The 18,098-nt window shown below is 38.0% G+C and overlaps 1 protein-coding gene across 3 annotated transcripts in view; it reads right to left on the minus strand.

Moving 5' to 3' along the window:
• The window catches only part of LIN52 (lin-52 DREAM MuvB core complex component), a 112,851-nt gene that overhangs the window by 73,535 nt on the left and 21,218 nt on the right, over window positions 1-18,098 (minus strand). The gene's annotated exons all lie outside the window — the stretch shown is intronic.

The raw sequence follows: 18,098 nt of genomic DNA on the forward strand, positions 1-18,098 counted from the left end.
AATTCATGAAAGAAGGAAAACAAACTGGCCAGTGAACACAACTTTATTAGCAATCAAATGCATGTAAAAAACACTGAAACATAATTTCTCTATAAAACAGGCAAGTATTAAAAAGTTTAACAATATCCAGGCTTGGCTAAGTTAGAGGACTACAAGAGCTTTCATTTGCCACTCTCAGAAATATAATTTGGACAAGTGTCCAAAGTAACAAAGGTCACTTTGTTAATATGTATAAAAACTGTAAATGTGCCATTCACTTTGATCCAGCAAAGGATCTCACTGCAGCATCATTTACTTTAGTGAAACACTAGAAACAACCTGAATGTCCACTAAGAGAGAATTAATAAAATATATGATAAATAATCTCATAATGGTATTCTTCACATTCATAAAACTAATGATTTTGCTACGTTTTCATGGACACTGAAAGATGATCACAATGAACTAAGTTGAAAAAGCAGGTTGTAGAATAGCATGATGCCATGCATATAAAATTTATATTTATATGCACATATGTGTGTGTGTACATATATGTATATAATATCTCTTAGAGATGTTTAGATTACTTAGAAGAATGTTAAAAGTGACTATCTGGGGATGCTGTGATTTTGCCTGATTTTTGCTTTCTTTGTATTTTCTATAATGAATATGTATTGCTTTATAAGGCCAAAAAATAAAGCTCATATTTAACTTTTAAAAATACATACTCCAAAAAACAAAACAAAACAAACTCCATGGCTTTAACAATTATTTTCAGTCAGATAAGCGGTATCTCTTGTTCTTACAGTCTTTGACATCTAACATGTATGTAGTTAAATCATAAGCACTACACTTTATTTGCTTCACTTACACCTATGCTAAGCACTTTACACATGCCATTTCTCTAATCTCTCTACAGTGCTGTAAAACCACTTTTATCTTAAAATCCAGCAGGGCTTTTACATTTTAGAAGCTGTTTTCCCCACACTGATATTATTTTGAAAAGCATAAGAAACCCCAAACTGAGATCTTTAAGACCAGAAAACTGTCTTTACTTTTTTTTAAATGTCACTTTGTAAATACAAACAAATTTTATTCTTGGTTATCCTCCAAATCTCAGAAACACTGCTACATTTAGGAATTCTAAGCGGACACTAGGAATACACTCAAGATTACCAGAACCCAGGAAAAGCACATAAGAGTGGTATTTAACAAAGCGCACTGCATAATGGGTATAAGATCTGGGCTGGTTATCTGTTGTAGAATGGCTTCAATAGGCAAAGAAACCAGTATACTTAAGAATAAGAAACTGGGGCGCCTGAGTGGTTTAGTTGGTTAAGCCTCCAACTGTTGATTTTGGCTCAGGTCACGATCTCATGGTTTGAGACTGAGCCCCGAGATGGGCTCTGTGCTGACAGTGCAGAGCTTGCTTGGGATTCTCTCTCTCTCTCTCTCTCTCTCTCTCTCTCTCTCTCTCTCTCCTCTCTCCCTGCCTCTCTCCCACTCACGCATGCTCAGACTCTCTCTCTCCAAAATAACAGACATTTTTTAAAAATTTAAAAAATTTTGGTGAGATGTAATTCATATATGATGAACTGCACATACTTGAAGTGTATCGTCTGGGAAGTTTTGACAACTGTATTCACTACTACTGAGGCAAAACTCTTCTGAGTTCTGTGAATCATGAGATTTTGTCAGTGTGGCTGGTAGGCGTAGGCGCTTGTACTGGCCTGTGGTGCCAGCCACTGTTGCCCCTAATCCCTTGGGATGGTCCTCTCTTCAGCCTCATTTCCTTGCATGAACGCACTGACTGGTACTCAGCTGAAGACGCTAGGAGGACCCTCTGCAGCTCTCCAGAGCTCCTGTGCAGCTTTCACCTTTCTACAACTCTCTCCTGTGAACGCCGGCTGTTTGGGTCTCTCCAGACTCTCAGCTCTGTGTCTTCAACTCAGGGAGTCTGCCAACCTCTGCCCGGATTCCCCCTCCCTGCACCGCAACGTGGAAACTCTCACAGCAGTGAGTTGGGACAATCACAGGGCTCAACTGCATTTACTTCTTACCTTTCAGAGATCACTGTCCTTTGTTGCCTGATGTCAGTGTCATAAAACCACTGTTTCATAAATTTTGTCACTTAAAAAAATTGTCTCAGGTGGGAAGGAAGGTGAATCTAGTCCCTGCTATTTCATCTCAGCCTGAAGTGAAAGCCTTCCAGTGGTCCTTACATGCCACTGACTTACATGCTCAAGGGAGAAATCTGGGACTCAACCCTGACACCTCTCTTCCCTCTCTCATGTCCCACAGGCAATCAATCAAGACTTTGTCCTAAATTACTCTCAAATTCAATGACTTCTCTCCCTGACCACTATCTGTACCCTGGTTCTAGGTATTAGTCTTGGCTACTACAATGACATCCTACTTGGTGTCCCCAGTTCCCCTCCTGCCCCCCTCCAAACCATTCTCCACATGGCCAGAAACTGAATGTGGCTTGTTTAACCCCTTCAGTGACTTCCCAGTGTTCTTAGGATAATATCCAAAATCCTTACTACAACCTGAGAAGTCTTACATGATACAGCCTCTGTCTCTCTCAGCAGTCACTGTCTGAACTCCAGGCATATTAGCCTTCTTTCAGTTCTGCAAAGGCACTATGCTCCTTCCCTTTCCTTCACTCAATTTCCTTCATCTCCCTTTCCTTCACTCAATTAACTCCAACTCATTCTTCATACTTAACTACCTTTTTCTCAGGAGAACGATCACTGCCCACTTGACCCCTGCCCCAGAGTGTGGTTAAAACAATTTTTCAGCAAACAATTATTTGTGTACTGCCTTTTCTACTAGAATGTTAGCTGTGTGACAGCAGGAACCATCTCTGTCTTATTTACTGCTAAGTCCTTGGTACCTAGCACAGTACCCTGAAAGTACACAATAAATATATGCTGTATGAATGTGAGATAATAACAAATTCTCTGCCCCTGCTTCCTGGCACAGGGCTCCTAAAACTCTTGTGATTTCCTAAGTGGTACGAACCCTAGGAGCATCTTTTGTTCTAATATTTAATCTTTGACCCTAGCTCCTGACACAGAGTTGCTGTGTCAAGCCCCAATGCAGGGCTTGATCTCATGAACTGAACTATAAGAGCATGACCTGAGTGGACATCAAAAGTTGGATGCTTTACCATAAGAGACTCTTAAATACAGAGAACAAACTGAACGTTGATGGGGGGGGGGGAGGGGGGCAGGGGCAGAGGGGAAAATGGATGATGGGCATTGAGGAGGGCACTTGCTGGGATGAGCACTGGGTGTTGTTGTATACAAGCGATGAATCACAGGAATCTACCCCCAAAACCAAGAGCACACTGCACATACTGTATGTTAGCCAATTTGACAACAAATTATATTAAAAAAAAAAAAAAAAGTTGGATGCTTAACCAACTTAGCCACCCAACTACCCCTGGAGCTAAAACTGCTTTAACGTGAAATTTTTAAGTGTACATGTCAATGGCATTTAGTATATTCACAATATTGTGTAACCTCCACCTATATCAAATTCTAAAACATCTTCATCACTCCAAAAGAAAAGCTTGTATCCATTAAGCAATCACTCCCCATTTCCCCCTTCATCTCCTGTCCTTTCTCCTGATTGGCAACCACCAATCTGCTCTGTCTCTATGGGTTTATCTACCCAGGATGTCTCATATAAATGGAATCATACAGCATGTGATCTTTTTGTGTCTGGCTTCCTGGTTAGTACAATGTTTTTGAAATTCATCCACGTTGTACTATGTATCAGTACTTCACTTTTATGGCTGAATAATATTCCCTTGTGTATATATACTATATTGTGCTTCTTATCCACTCATCTGTTAACAGATATTTGGCTTGTTTCCACCTTTCAGCTAACATGAATAGTACTGATACGAACATACAGGTACAGGTATTTGAGGTCTTGTCTTCAATTCTACTGGGTATATATCTAATAGTGGAATTGCTAGGTCACTAATTCTATGTTTAACCTTTAGGGAACCACCAACTTTCCACAGTGGCCACATCATTTTACATTTCCACCAGCAATGTATGAGGGTTCTAATTTCACCATATCCTTGCCAGCACTTGTTATTTTCTGTTTTTAAAAAAACTATTTTTGGGGTGACTGGATGGCTCAGTCGGTTGAGCGTCCGACTTTGGCTCAGGTCATGATCTCATGGTTTGTGGATTCGGGCCCCGCGTTGGGCTCTGTGCTGTGAGCTCGGAGCCTGGAGCCTGCATCAACTGGCTGCTCACAGATTCTGTGTCTCCTTTTCTCTCTGCTCCTCCCCTGCTGTGCTCTGTCTCTCTCTGTCTCTCAAAAATAAATAAATGTAAAAAAAAATTTTTTTTAAACTATTTTTATTATAGCCATCTTAGTGGGTGTGAAATGATATCCCACTATGGCCATGGTTTGCATTTCCCTAATGACTAATGATGTTCATCTTTTTATGTGCTTATTGACCATTTGTGTATCTTCTTTGGAGAAATGTCCATTCAAGTCCTTTGCCTATCTTCTAATTGGATTGTCTTTTTGTTGTTGAGTTGTAAAAGTTCTTTATATATTGTAGATACTAGCCTCTTATCAGATATATAATTTACAAAACTTTTCTCCCATTCTGTGGGTTGTCATTTCACTTTCTTGATAATGTCCTTTGATGCACAAATGTCTTTAACTTTAATGAAGTCCAATTTATCTATTTTTTACTTTGTTGCTTGTATTTTTGGTGTCATATGTAAGAATCTGTAACCAGATCCAAGGTCATGAAGATTCATACTGGGCATTTTATAATCATCATCCAATCTAATCCTCTCAACAACCTAAGAAGATATTATAATTAACTCCATTTTAAAGACAAGGAAAATGAGGTTAGAGAGATAACTTGTCAAGTTTAGTAAGTATTAGAACAAGTCTGTTTCCAATGTCCAGGCTCTTACAATTCCCAAGCCAGTTTTTCTCTCCATACTCACAACATGGCATCTTGCTTCTTTAAAAGGGGAATGAGGGACAACAAGACAGAAGTTATGGCCTTTTTGTAATTTAATCACAGAAGCAGCATTCCACCATTTTTGCTGTCAGTGGATCCAGCCCACAGTCAAAAGAATAAGATCATGCAAGGGCATAAATACAAGCAGCAGGGATCAGAGAGACCATCTCAGTCTGCCTACCACACCAGAGTCCTGTTGTAACATCACATATCCCTCCTGGGTGATCTTCTCACTAATGGCTTTAACTAGAATTTATAAGCTTATGATATTCAAAACTCCTGAGCACTAGATCCACATATTTAACTATCTCCTGCATATGTCCTCCTAAATTGACTATGCATACCCTTAAACAACTGAACTCTCCCATCTTTCTTCTCAAAGGTGATCTTCTTCCTATATTTATCCAAGCCAGAAACCGGAGTCATTTTTTTTAAAAACGGAAATGTATCTGACAATATCAGTGTGCAAATTTAAGGTGTACACCAAGAGTCATTCTTGACTCCTCATTCTTACTGACCAGAATTCCCTGACCCCAATATAACCAATCAATCACTAAGACTTTCCATTCTACTAACTCAGATTTCTAGGAGCTATCCTTCATTTTTCATTTCCACTCTCTTAGTTCAAGGGCTTACCATTTTAGTCTGGCTTATTAAAGAAACCTAACTTGTTTCTCTGTCTCTACCTTATTCCTTTTATTACCAATGCATCTTCTACCGTGTTGGCAAAGAGATATTTTTAAGAATGTAAATATGATCACACAAAATTTCCCATATGCTCCCATAATGATAACAATTAATAGTTTTTAAGCACTTTTTAAGTGTCAACACTACGCTAAGGTTTTTATAAACAATATTGTGTCAAATCATAAAAACAACACTCTGAGGTAAAAGCCCTGAAAGTGTAGTCAGGAAACTCCTAAGGATCCTAGGGATCGCTAAGCATCTTTCAGGGAGTCCATGAATCCAAACCTATACGTACAATACTAAGATGCCTTTTTCACTCATTCTCTCACAAGGGACCAATGAAGTTTTCTAGAGCTTACCCAACATATGAAAGCAGAAGCAGATATGAAAATCTTTTTTCAAGCTTTTATCAAGCTGACAGTAAAGAAATTGGAAAAAATACAAAAATGCCACACTCTTCTCAATAGTTTTTGTTTGGAAAATAGTTATTCTTCATAAAAAATGTTATTCAGGGGCGCCTGGGTGGCGCAGTCGGTTGAGCGTCCGACTTCAGCCAGGTCACGATCTCGCGGTCCGTGAGTTCGAGCTCCGCGTCGGGCTCTGGGCTGATGGCTCAGAGCCTGGAGCCTGTTTCCGATTCTGTGTCTCCCTCTCTCTACCCCTCCCCCATTCATGCTCTGTCTCTCTCTGTCCTAAAAATAAGTAAACGTTGAAAAAAAAAATTAAAAAAAAAATGTTATTTATGTGAATATGTAATGGATTTATTCCTATTTTAAAATTCATTAATTAAAAAAAAATTTTTTTAGGGGCACCTGGGTGACTTAGTTGGTTGAGTGCCAACTAAGTTGGCTCAGGTCATAATCTCACTGTTCATGGGTCTGAGCCCTGCATCAGGCTCTTTGTTGACAGCCTGGAGCCTGCTTCAGATTCTGTGTCTCCCTCTCTCTGCCCCTCCCCTACTCATGCTCTGTCTTTCTCTGTCTCTCAAAAATAAATAAATGGTAAAAAATATTAAAAATTAAAACATACAATTTTTAAGAGAGAAAGAGAGCACAAAGGCGGAGAAGGGCAGAGGGGGAGGGGGAGGACAATCTTAAGCAGGCTCCACACTCAGTGCAGAACCCAATATGGGGCTCAACCCCACAACCCTGGGATCATGACCCGAGCTGAAATCAAGAGTTCAATGCTCAACTGACTGAGCCACCCAGGCGCTCCCATTAATAAATACTTTTAAATTTTCTCAGTTTTAACTTCTGCAACAGTAAATATAGACCTAACCCCCCCACACAAGAGCTCTTTGGGGTCACCATGAATTTTTAAGAGTTTAAAGAAGTCCATGGGGCACGTGGGTGGCTAAGTTGGTTAAGCAACAGACTCTTGGTTTTGGCTCAGGTCATGATCTTGTGGTTTCATGAGTTCAAGCTCTGTGTGGGGCTCTGCATTAGCAGCACAGAGCCTGCTTGGGATTCTCTGTCTCCCCCTCTCTCTGCCCCTCCCCACTTGAGCTGTCTCTGTCTCTCTCAAAATAAAAAAATAAACTTAAAAAAAAAAGTCCTGACTCCAAGAAGTTTGAGAACCACTGTTCTAAGGTTATTATCTCCATTCTACAAATGAAGAAACTAGGGCTTAGAAAGTTAAGTAACTTGCCTAAGTGGTAGACTGAGGTCCATAATAAATCTGTATGACCCCCAGAACCCAAGCTCTTAACCACTATATTGCTCTCACCTGTTAGCTATTTATCATCTGGCTCCTACCTACTTATTTCCAAGTTAATGTTCTTTCCCTTATATTATTCTCAGGCCATCATTTCTTTCTACTAGCCTTAGTTTCCTTAAATAGAGGCCCTTCTTAAGCTATATTTTGAAAAAGCAATTCCTGCAAGTTGTTCACTACAATAAGACAGTATACTCTCCCAAAGCTTTCTTTAAACCAAAGTTATACTTTTCAACCTATCAAATACAGATATAATTCCTTGGATCTGACTTAAGAACTTCTTAAAAACAAACCTCACAAAATATCCACAGTGATGCCAATGATTATACTAATTTCCCAGGGTACATGTTTGGAACCATGAAACAGGGACTTAAAGTCATTGCTCACGTGTTTTACTTTAGTTACAATATATTCATTTCTACAAAAGGCCTAAGAACTGAAAAAGAAAAACTATGCTGGACAGTGAGCCACTAAAGATTGTGTATGGGGCTTCAGTGATAACCTAAACCTTCACAACAAAGATGCCCAGACAAGCTCTTTTTCCTCAGGCATCTTCACAGCAATGCAGTTCCCTCGTCATGTTGGCTTTTCTTTCTAGATGACTGGGGAATGAGACAAAGATTCATTTTCCCATGATGTAGTTCCAATTCCCATGAAGTTATTTTTTTTTTTTAATGTTTAAAACTATTTCTCAGAAGAAACCTATCTAGTAGACTCCACTGTTTCTAAATATAATCCACTGCACAGGGTAGATTGCCCATTCAGGGCCAAACTGTAAGGTCTATAAGCACAGCCCTCATCTAAGTCATTCATTATCCAACTGAAATCAATGGTTCCAGTATAATTCCCTATGGTTTCCACATCCCACCCAAACAACTTTTCTCTATTCTAGTAATTCTCCATTGCTTAGATCTTCTATTTCCATTTTATATGATGAATTCACTCTAGATTTCTTATATCACTACCCATAATGGTTTCCACACACATACAAAAGGATGTCTTCTGCTTATATATTTAAGTGGTACCCAAGTTTTAATTACTAACGTGAAATTAAAATCTTCCTTATCCTTTCCTTTCCAATTCTAAAATAATTATACACATCAACTCAGTTATTCGATCTATGCAAGTTTTTTTGTCATATAGTGCCCAAGTTAGTCAACAGTTAAAAATGCTTTGGTTTTTCAAGAGAAGTGGTTTTCCAAGGACTTTCACATGACAAGTGATAACACATTTAAAAATGCACCACTCGGGGCGCCTGGGTGGCGCAATCGGTTAAGCGTCCGACTTCAGCCAGGTCACGATCTCGCGGTCCGTGAGTTCGAGCCCCGCGTCGGGCTCTGGGCTGATGGCTCGGAGCCTAGAGCCTGTTTCCGATTCTGTGTCTCCCTCTCTCTCTGCCCCTCCCCCATTCATGCTCTGTCTCTCTCTGTCCCAAAAAAAAAAAAAAAAAAAAAAAAAAGTTGAAAAAAAAATTTTAAAAAATAAAAATGCACCACTCAATAAGGTTTTCAGAAAACTTACACATCAAATCAGGAAACCAGTGAGTTGCAGAAAACATACGTTCGCTTTGTCCATTTGAATTTTTTCCATTATGTAACCAATAATGATAGTCTGGTATTCTCGTGAGGAAGAAGTAGGGGAAGAAAAGAATTCAGCCAGCCCAAGTCACACTATTAATTTAATATTTATTTCTAAGATACTGCAGCTTTGACATTATCACAATCCAAATTAAAATGGCAGGGGTGGCATTAACAAAAAAGGAAAATACTGCTAGACTGAACTATACTAAAATTCAAAACTTCTGTTTAAATTGGAGAAATATGAATATGGATTATATGTCAGATAATCATATTGTATTATGTCAAATTTTTTGAGTGTGTTAATTATATGGCAGATACATAAGAGAACATCCTCACTCTTTAAAAATAGTACTGAAGTATTTATGAGGTGTCATAGTGTCTGCAGCTAGCTCTCAAACAGTTCAAGAATAAAACAATAAACTTAAAATTATATGTGGAAAAACAAAGCAATGTTAAACGGTGAATAGGTGAAGGGTATTGTAAGTATCGTACTATTCTTGAAATATTTTAAAGAGATTTGAAACTTGACAAAATATAAAATTGGGAGGAAAAGACAAACTTCGGTTCATTAAAATATACCATGAAGAAAATCAAATGGCAACCCCCATGTTTATAGCAGCACAATCAACAATAGCTAAAGTATGGAAAGAGTCCAAATGTCCATCGATGAATGAATGAAGAAGATGTGGTACATATATACAATGAAGTATTACTCGACAATCAAAAAGAATGAAATCTTGCCATTTGCAACTACGTGAATGGAACTGGAGGGTATTATGCTAAGTGAAATTAGTCAGAAAAGACAAAAATCATATGACTTCACACATATGAGGACTTTAAGAGACAAAACAGATGAACATAAGGGAAGGGAAACAAAAATAATATAAAAACAGGGCGGGGGACAAAACAGAAGAGACTCATAAATATGGAGAACAAACAGGGTTACGGGAGGGGTCGTGGGAGGGGGGATAGGATAAATGGGTAAGGGGCACTAAGGAATCTACTCCTGAAATCATTGTTGCACTATATGCTAACTAATTTTGATGTAAATTTTAAAAAATAAAAAATAAAATAAAAAAAAACATAAAAAAAAAAAAAAGAAAATCAAAAGGCAGGGGCACCTGGGTGGCTCAGTCAGTGGAGTGTCCGACTTCAGCTCAGGTCATCATCTCACGGTTTGTGTGTTTGAGCCTCACGTCGGGCTCACTGCTGTCAGCCTGTCAGCGCAGAGCCTGCTTCAGATGCTCTGTTCCCCTCTTTCTGCCCCTCCCCCACTTGCGCTTGCCCCAAAAATAAAATAAATATTAAAAAAAAAAAGAAAATCAAAAGGCAAGCCATAGAGAGGAATATTTTTTCTTTTTCTTTTTTTTTAAAGTCAACATTTTTAAAATTTTTTTTCAATATATGAAGTTTATTGTCAAATTGGTTTCCGTACAACACCCAGTGCTCATCCCAAAAGGTGCCCTCCTCAGTACCCATCACCCACCCTCCCCTCCCTCCCCCCCACCATCAACCCTCAGTTTGTTCTCAGTTTTTAAGAGTCTCTTATGCTTTTGCTCAGAGAGGAATATTTGTAATTTATGTAACTGACAAGAATGCATATCTGGGATATGTTAGCAATACCTGCAAATCAATTTTTAAAAGACTGACAATCCAATTTTTAAAGATGGACAAGAGATATGAAACACTTCACTGAAAAGGTTATCCAAATGACCAATGAACATATGAAAAGGTGCTCAACCTCATTGATCATTAGGGAAATGCAAATTAAAGATACAGTGAGATGCCATTCTACCTATTAGAATGGTTAGAATTTAAAAGGCTTGAGAATATGCCTGTTAATAAGGATTTTATTGCCAATGGGCTTGTAAACTGGTATAACCATTTTGGAAAACTGTTTGGAAGTTGCCAATGGGCTGAAATTGCCAATGGCTTGTAAACTGGTATAACCATTTTGGAAAACTGTTTGGAAGTAGTATCTATTAAATCTAAACATATCTATACCCATAACCCAGCAATTCTACTCCTAGTTATATATACAACAAAAATGCATATACCAAAAAGGGGCATATACCGTGAATGCTCAGAGTATTTATTTATAATTACCAAAAGCTGGAAGCACTCCAAATGTTCATGGTCAGCAGCTTGAAAACAGTGTGTTGTATCCTTGCAGTGGTATACTACACAGTAATGAAAATAAATAAAAGAGGCCAGACACAAAAGAGTATGTAACTTGTAATTTCAGTTACATACAGTTCAAAAACAAACAAAATTCTTTCACAATATCATGTAATAGTGCTTGCCTTTGGGGAAGGGGCAGGTAGTCACTGGAAGAGGAATGAAGAAGGCTTTACATAGTAGAAAGATTCCATTTCTCTCTCTTTTTTTAAGTTTATTCATTTATTTTGAGAAAGAATGAGAGAGGGAGCAGGGGAGAGGCAGAGAGAGAGGGAGAGAGAATCCCAAGCGGGATGCAGAGCCCAATATGGGGCTGGAACGCATAAACTGAGAGATCATGACCTGAGCTGAAATCAAGAGTCAGAAGCTCAACCAACAGAGCCACCCAGGTGCCCTGGAGAAGTTCCATTTCGTCATCTGTTCCGGGTTGTAGCTACATGGAAATACTAATTTTATGAACATTCGTTAAGCAGTAAATTATAATTTATGTACTTTTCTGTATGTATATTATACTTCCATTTTAAAAAGTTTATTAGGGGCACCTAGTTGGCTCAGTTGGTTAAGCGTCTGACTCTTGATAATGGATTAGGTCATGATCTCGCAGATCGTGAGTCTGAGCCTCACATCAGGCTCCGTGCTGACAGCTCAGAGCCTGCTTGGGATTTTCTCTCCCTTTCTTTCTGCTCCACCCCACTAGTGCTCATGCTCTCTCTCTCTCTCAAAAATAAATAAATAAACTTAAAGAAAATTTTTTAGGGGTGCCTGAGTGGCTCAGTCGGTTAAGCGTCTGACTTTGGCTCAGGTCATGATCTCATGGTTCGTGGGTTTGAGCCCTGAGTCAGGCTCTGTGCTGACAGCTCAGAGCCTGGAGCCTGCTTCGGATTCTGTGTCTCTGTCTCTCTCTGCCCCTCCCCTACTCACACTCTGTCTCTCTTTCTCAAAGATAAACATTATAATTTTTAATTTTAAGTAAAATAAAAAGTTTATTAAAGAACAAAAATTGTCACAGTGGAATTTTTTTTTAATTTTTTTTTTTAATGTTTATTTATTTTTGAGAGAGACAGAGACAGAATGCAAGTGGGTTAGAGGCAGAGAAAGAGGGAGACACAGAATCCAAAGCAGGCTCCAAGCTCTGAGCTGTCAGCACAGAGCCCGACGCGGGGCTCGAACTCACAAGCTGTGATGTGAGATCATGACCTGAGCTGAAGTCGGACGCTCAACCAACTGAGCCACCCAGGTGCCCCTGGAATATTTTCATATCCTGAATCTGAGGTCTTATTTTACTTCCCAACGAAAGAGCTGCAATTTCATTTAAGACTGACATACACTCAAACAGGTTTTTGTTCCTACTGAGTAGTTAATACTAAGAAATATAGTTTTCTAACCATAAGAAAGAAGGGCTGAAAGCATACAGGTGGACAAAATGTTGGCCAATGTTTGCTTATGAAAAGATGCCTCTTTGCCAATTAGGTCATCTCTTGCCCTTGACCCAGCAAGTTACTACTCTATTTATTCCCAAATTTCTACTTTCGGAAGAACATGCTAAGGATGGGAAATGAAGTATCACAACTTTCTCCTTTCTATATGTCACTTACTTAAAATGACCAATTGTCATTAATGGATCCAGTCATTTTTATTTAGAAACAGTCCATAAAAGAGTTTAAGTTTTTAACTGCACAGGAAATCAAGAGATTTCAAGTAACTTTCAAGTTAACTATAATTTTGTTTCTAGAATAGAATAATTTTTCTCTATTTTTTAAAGTTTTTCAAGGTGCCTGGGTGGCTCAGTCAGTTAAGCACCTGACTTTGACTCAGGGCATGATCTCACAGCTTGTGAGTTTGAGCCCTGTGTTGGGCTCTGTGCTGACAGCTCAGAGCCTGGAGCCTGTTTCAGATTCTGTGTCTCCCTCTCTCTTTGCCCCTCTCCCACTCACACTCTGTCTCTCTCTCCCTCCCTCAAGAATAAACAAACATTAAAAAAAATTTTTTTTTAATTAAGTTTTTCTAAACAGAAGAGTGTTCGTTGTGGGCAATAAGGAAAATTCAGAAAATTTTAAACACAAAAAAAGTCACTCGAGATAGCCATTAAAACTTTTTTGGTGTATTTCTGGTGCTTATGGGACAGAATAAATGTCTCTTCCTCTGGGACAGAAAAACAAACAACACAGAGAAGATATTGGTATATTTCCTTCCCATTATCTGTCTACATCCATGTTCTTAAAACAAAATAAAACAAAACAAAAAGCAAAAAAGAATTTAAAAAAAACAACTTGATTTTGTGTTTTGTATTATCATTTTTTCACGCACAATTATCCTTACATATAATGAGCAATTTTCTGTACTTAAATTCTGTTAAATACTTTAACATTTTTAACAGCTACACTGTCTTATACTGTGTAGATGTACTATAATTCACTTGGTTATTCCCTTAATGTTGAACTTTAAATTGTTTCACTACGTATATCTTCCCTACCATACATTTTGTAGGGTACTTTAAAACCAATCCCATCCAAATTAATGTATGCCCTGCTTTCTTTCCTCTATCCTTGCCTCCCTCTCCCTCCCCCCAAATCTGAAGAGAATAAAATACCACAAGCATTTTATGGTAAAATCCTCTTTGTGTGTAAAGCCATTTCAGAGGCAATGTTGGGTTTATAAAATAACTTGACTAATGGATAAAATATATGAATGCTTATAAACCTTAAAGGCAATTTGAGGCTTTGTGTATCCTAATTTGTTAACCAAGAGAAGAATGAGAAATAATGGCATGTTTTATTTCCCATTATCATAATACATTTTTAAAAACAAAATACTTAAGGCTAAACTGACAATTTCTAATTGTGAGGAATAACCTTGATCCCTTCAAAGTGGGATTTCTAGATTTTATACTGTATTACTACCTAAATAGGATGCCATGCTAATGACAATGGTGAAGAGCAGGGCAATGCCCAAAACAAAGAAAACAAAGATGAATTTCATTTGGTATTTGAGAAAAGTGGATTACAGCACTGCCTTTAAGGTGGTTTTGAATCAAGTTCCCTGGCTTTATTTTTCAGGTTAAAATAATTAAATTTATACCTTCTTGAATTTCCCTTTCAACAGATATAATTAAGAAACATTAAAAAAAAAAAGTTCATCTTTACAAGTGAAGACATAAACATTAAAACAAGACATTAATATTTTGCCTACCAAATTCCAAATTAGCAGTGACTTTAAAAATTAAAATATGTGGTGTTCACAAGGATGTATGGGTAGGAAGCGCCTTTCTAGAAGACAATTTGGCAGTGTATTTCCCTCTCTGTCAGAGATCCCACAAACTTCCAGTTACATGTAAAATGCTGTCTTCACTTCTGGGAAGAACTGACCCTATTGCTGATATAATCCAAATATAGCTGTAATTAATAGATGTGTCAACATCAAATATTTGGGGCCGATTACTGTTATTTTAAACATAGTTCTTTATTTTTGAAGTATAGTTGACATATAATGTTATATCAGTTTCAGGTGTACATCACAGTGATTTGACAAGTCTATACTATGCTCACCACGGTAAGTGCAGTCACCATGTTATTTCAAATTTAAACTTCTGAAATTCATTTCCAGAATCCAAAGATTTGGACCTCAACTATATATAAAGCCAAACCAATTTCCTGAATAACTACAGGCAAGCTAAGTGAGTAAAACAGCACTACTGTGGAAGAAAAGTATACACAAGTAATTTATTTAACACAGAGGCCGATCACCTGCCAATGAGTACTGTAGAGGAAATCCACAAATCCATTTCTGAAGTTATGGATTCAGAACCCTGTTTCACGTGTTGATTTCCCTGAGATAAAAATATCTATTCAAAACAGTACTTGTTGCCCAAACATTAGATAAGAGCACTGCTGTCACTCTACTAAAAACAGCCACCTATAAAAATGGATGTTACTTATATCTAAAAAAAGATTAAGGTACCTGCTTCCTAAGGGACCTGTAGAAGAGTTAGGTGATGTTTTTCTTTAGCTGGATCTTTCTCCTTCTTCTGAAGTCCCTGTAATTAGTCAGGCTCAAAGCATCACAGTAGGCTCTAACTTCAGCTTACCCCCTCAGGTCCATCCATCCAGTTACCTAGTGCTGGAAATGATACAGCTGAAACATCTCCTGCCAGTGTACTTCTCTGCATTCTCACCATTCTCACTGCCACCATTCATTCAAGCCCTCAAGTCTTCTTGCAGAACTCCCACAGTAGTTTCCAGCCTCCTGTCTCTACCATTCCATTCCATCCTGTGCACCAATGCCTCCTAACCAAGTGAACTCCCTACTCAGAGATCTTCAGTGAAGAATTTTTAATGACCCAGAAAAATGCTTAAGATAGAATAAATTTTTAAAATGCACAGGCTAAAATTATATACATATACTATAGTCTCAGTTATGTTAAAAAGCAAGTCTGTGTATATGTATGAGCACAAGCAGAAACACATACATGACATCCACACACAAAGAGAAAAGAGTGGGGCAAAAAAACACATCAAAATGTTAAAAGTGGTTACTGCATAGTGGTGAGGCTATAATTCTTACTTTCTTTTTTTATCTTTACAGTAACAAATTTATGGTAAAGTCTCTTTTAGCTAAGTGTCTCTATAAACCATCTATAATGAACACACAGTTAATGTTATAGCCATTAAAATACCTTTTAAAGAACTTTTCACATGTTCCCATTACCTATAAGCCTAACTCCTCATCCCCTAGAATTCAAGGTCCGCCTCAATCCAGCCCCTATCTCCCTCCTTGTTTTAGTTCTTATGGACCTTGATGTAACCTGGGCTTCTTAAAAACCAGATTAGGGGCGCCTGGGTGGCTCAGTCGGTTAAGCGTCCGACTTCGGCTCAGGTCACAATCTCGCGGTATGTGATTTCGAGCCCCGAGTCGGGCTCTGTGCTGACTGCTCAGAGCCTGGAGCCTGTTTCAGATTCTGTGTCTCCCTCTCTCTCAAAAATAAATAAACGTTAAAAAACAAAAAAAACCACAACAGATTAGATCACTCCCACCATCCCCTGAGCACAGCTGCTTCTCAAACTGTTTCGCTCTGAATATTCACTCCACCTGGAATATGGCCCCTTCTCACTCCCACCTAACAAGCTCCTATGTGTTCTTTAAGGTCTATTTTCAATGCTCCAGAAACAGCAAATACTACTACACCCCTTCCCCTTATCCACAGCAGACAACACTAAGTTGTCTCTCTGACTCCAGGCTCCTTCTCAAAATCCTCAATTCTATGGCCTTAGACAATCCTTACTAACCAATCCATGTTAACATACAAAATGAAATATATCTGTCATTCCTGTAACAATCTGATATAATTGCCCTCTTCTCCCCCAGCCCATAGGTCTTTGTACTCTTAACGGAGCTTATCTCCTCTACCTTCTATTAACAATCATTTACTTAATTGTCTTATCTCCTTTTCCTACTAGATTTTAATCTGTACAAGGGCAGTAATTACGTCTTATTTAACTTCACATCCCCTACAGAGCCTTGCACGAAGTTGGCACTCAAAGAGTCGCCGAATACTCCATTCTTTTGAGATTATCTTATCACTCAAAATGGCTAAATATTTGAAAGTTTTCTTAAAACAATTAAATTCTTCTTGAAAAACAACTAAAGAGTCCAAGTTCATTTCCTCAATTTTAGCCAATATTCCCACCTTAACTTAATAAGACATTGTCTAATATCACACAGCAACCTGCAAGTTCAAAGGATAGAACAAGAGAAGCTGAGATGAGACAACTGAGCCTATTCTGAGGGAATTATGTCCAGATACAAAAGCTACTGAATTAAACTACCACATTTTTAGAATTTTTTTCTACCAATCTCCTTAATCAAAAACAAAATATTCTTTCTGACGATAGAGAATCTAAAGGACTCTGAGCATCAGAAACATGTTACTTTAAAAAGGGATTCAAACAATAGGGAGATGAAAAGGAAAAACAAAAAGCTAAAAAAATCAAGCAAGGCATCAACAAAAGTTACGCAAATAGTCTGGTAAAGTCACAAGAATTTTTTACCTAAATCAGAAACCCAGCTCAAGAAATGGGAGTAGAGTTAAAGCTGGTAGTACAGTAAGACTCATGCTGCCATCTAGAGGTTAAAGGCAAGACAATTTTCCTCCTCAATCAATCAACTGCAGTTAATTTAACTTTTTTATAGAGGGAGACTGAACAGGCCTTACAAAGTAAGCCAGACAAATATCTCTGTCAGGCCACAAAGAAGAATATCCAGACTGTAAGAGCCAGTTTTGCTCTCCTTCTCTTCCTTCAGATTAAAATAAAAAATGTAAAGAACAGAGCTAACTGTTCTTTAGAATTTTATCTAGATGGGAAACAGTTTGTAGATATAAGTGGCCATTTTTTCAAAAACAATATGCCTCGAGGATAGAGAAGTCTACTATACCACAGGATAGCTTGGAGGCAGAAAATTTTCTTTGGTACTACCTTTGTACCTTTGTTCTCTTCCTTATGATTTTCTTAATATTTTCTTTTCTCTAGCTTACCTTATTGTAGAATACAGTATATAAGACATATAGCATAAAAATATGAGTTAATTGATTTTATCTCATCAGTAAGGCTTCTGGTCAACAGTAGGCTAATAGTAGTTAAGTTTTGGGGAAGTCAAAGTTATACAGAGATTTTCAAATGCACAGAGGTTTGACACCCAAGCCCCATTATTCAAAGGTCAACTGTATTTCTCTAAAGTACCAAATGAGCTTTAGAAACAAAACAAATTAACATGGGTTAAAAAAGAGAGGGGCAAGCCAAGAAACACTCTTAACTATAGAGAACAAACTGAGGGTTGCTGGAGGGGAGGGGGCAGGGCAGGAATGGGTTACACAGGTGATGGGTATTAAGAAGGGAACTTGTGATAAGCACCAGGTGTTGTATTTATGTAATGAATTACTAAATTCTACACCTGAAACT

The sequence above is a fragment of the Puma concolor genome, chromosome B3, assembly GCF_028749965.1.
Source record: "Puma concolor isolate L17-30 chromosome B3, mPumCon1.1.hap2, whole genome shotgun sequence".
In the NCBI taxonomy this organism is placed as follows: Eukaryota; Metazoa; Chordata; class Mammalia; order Carnivora; family Felidae; genus Puma; species Puma concolor.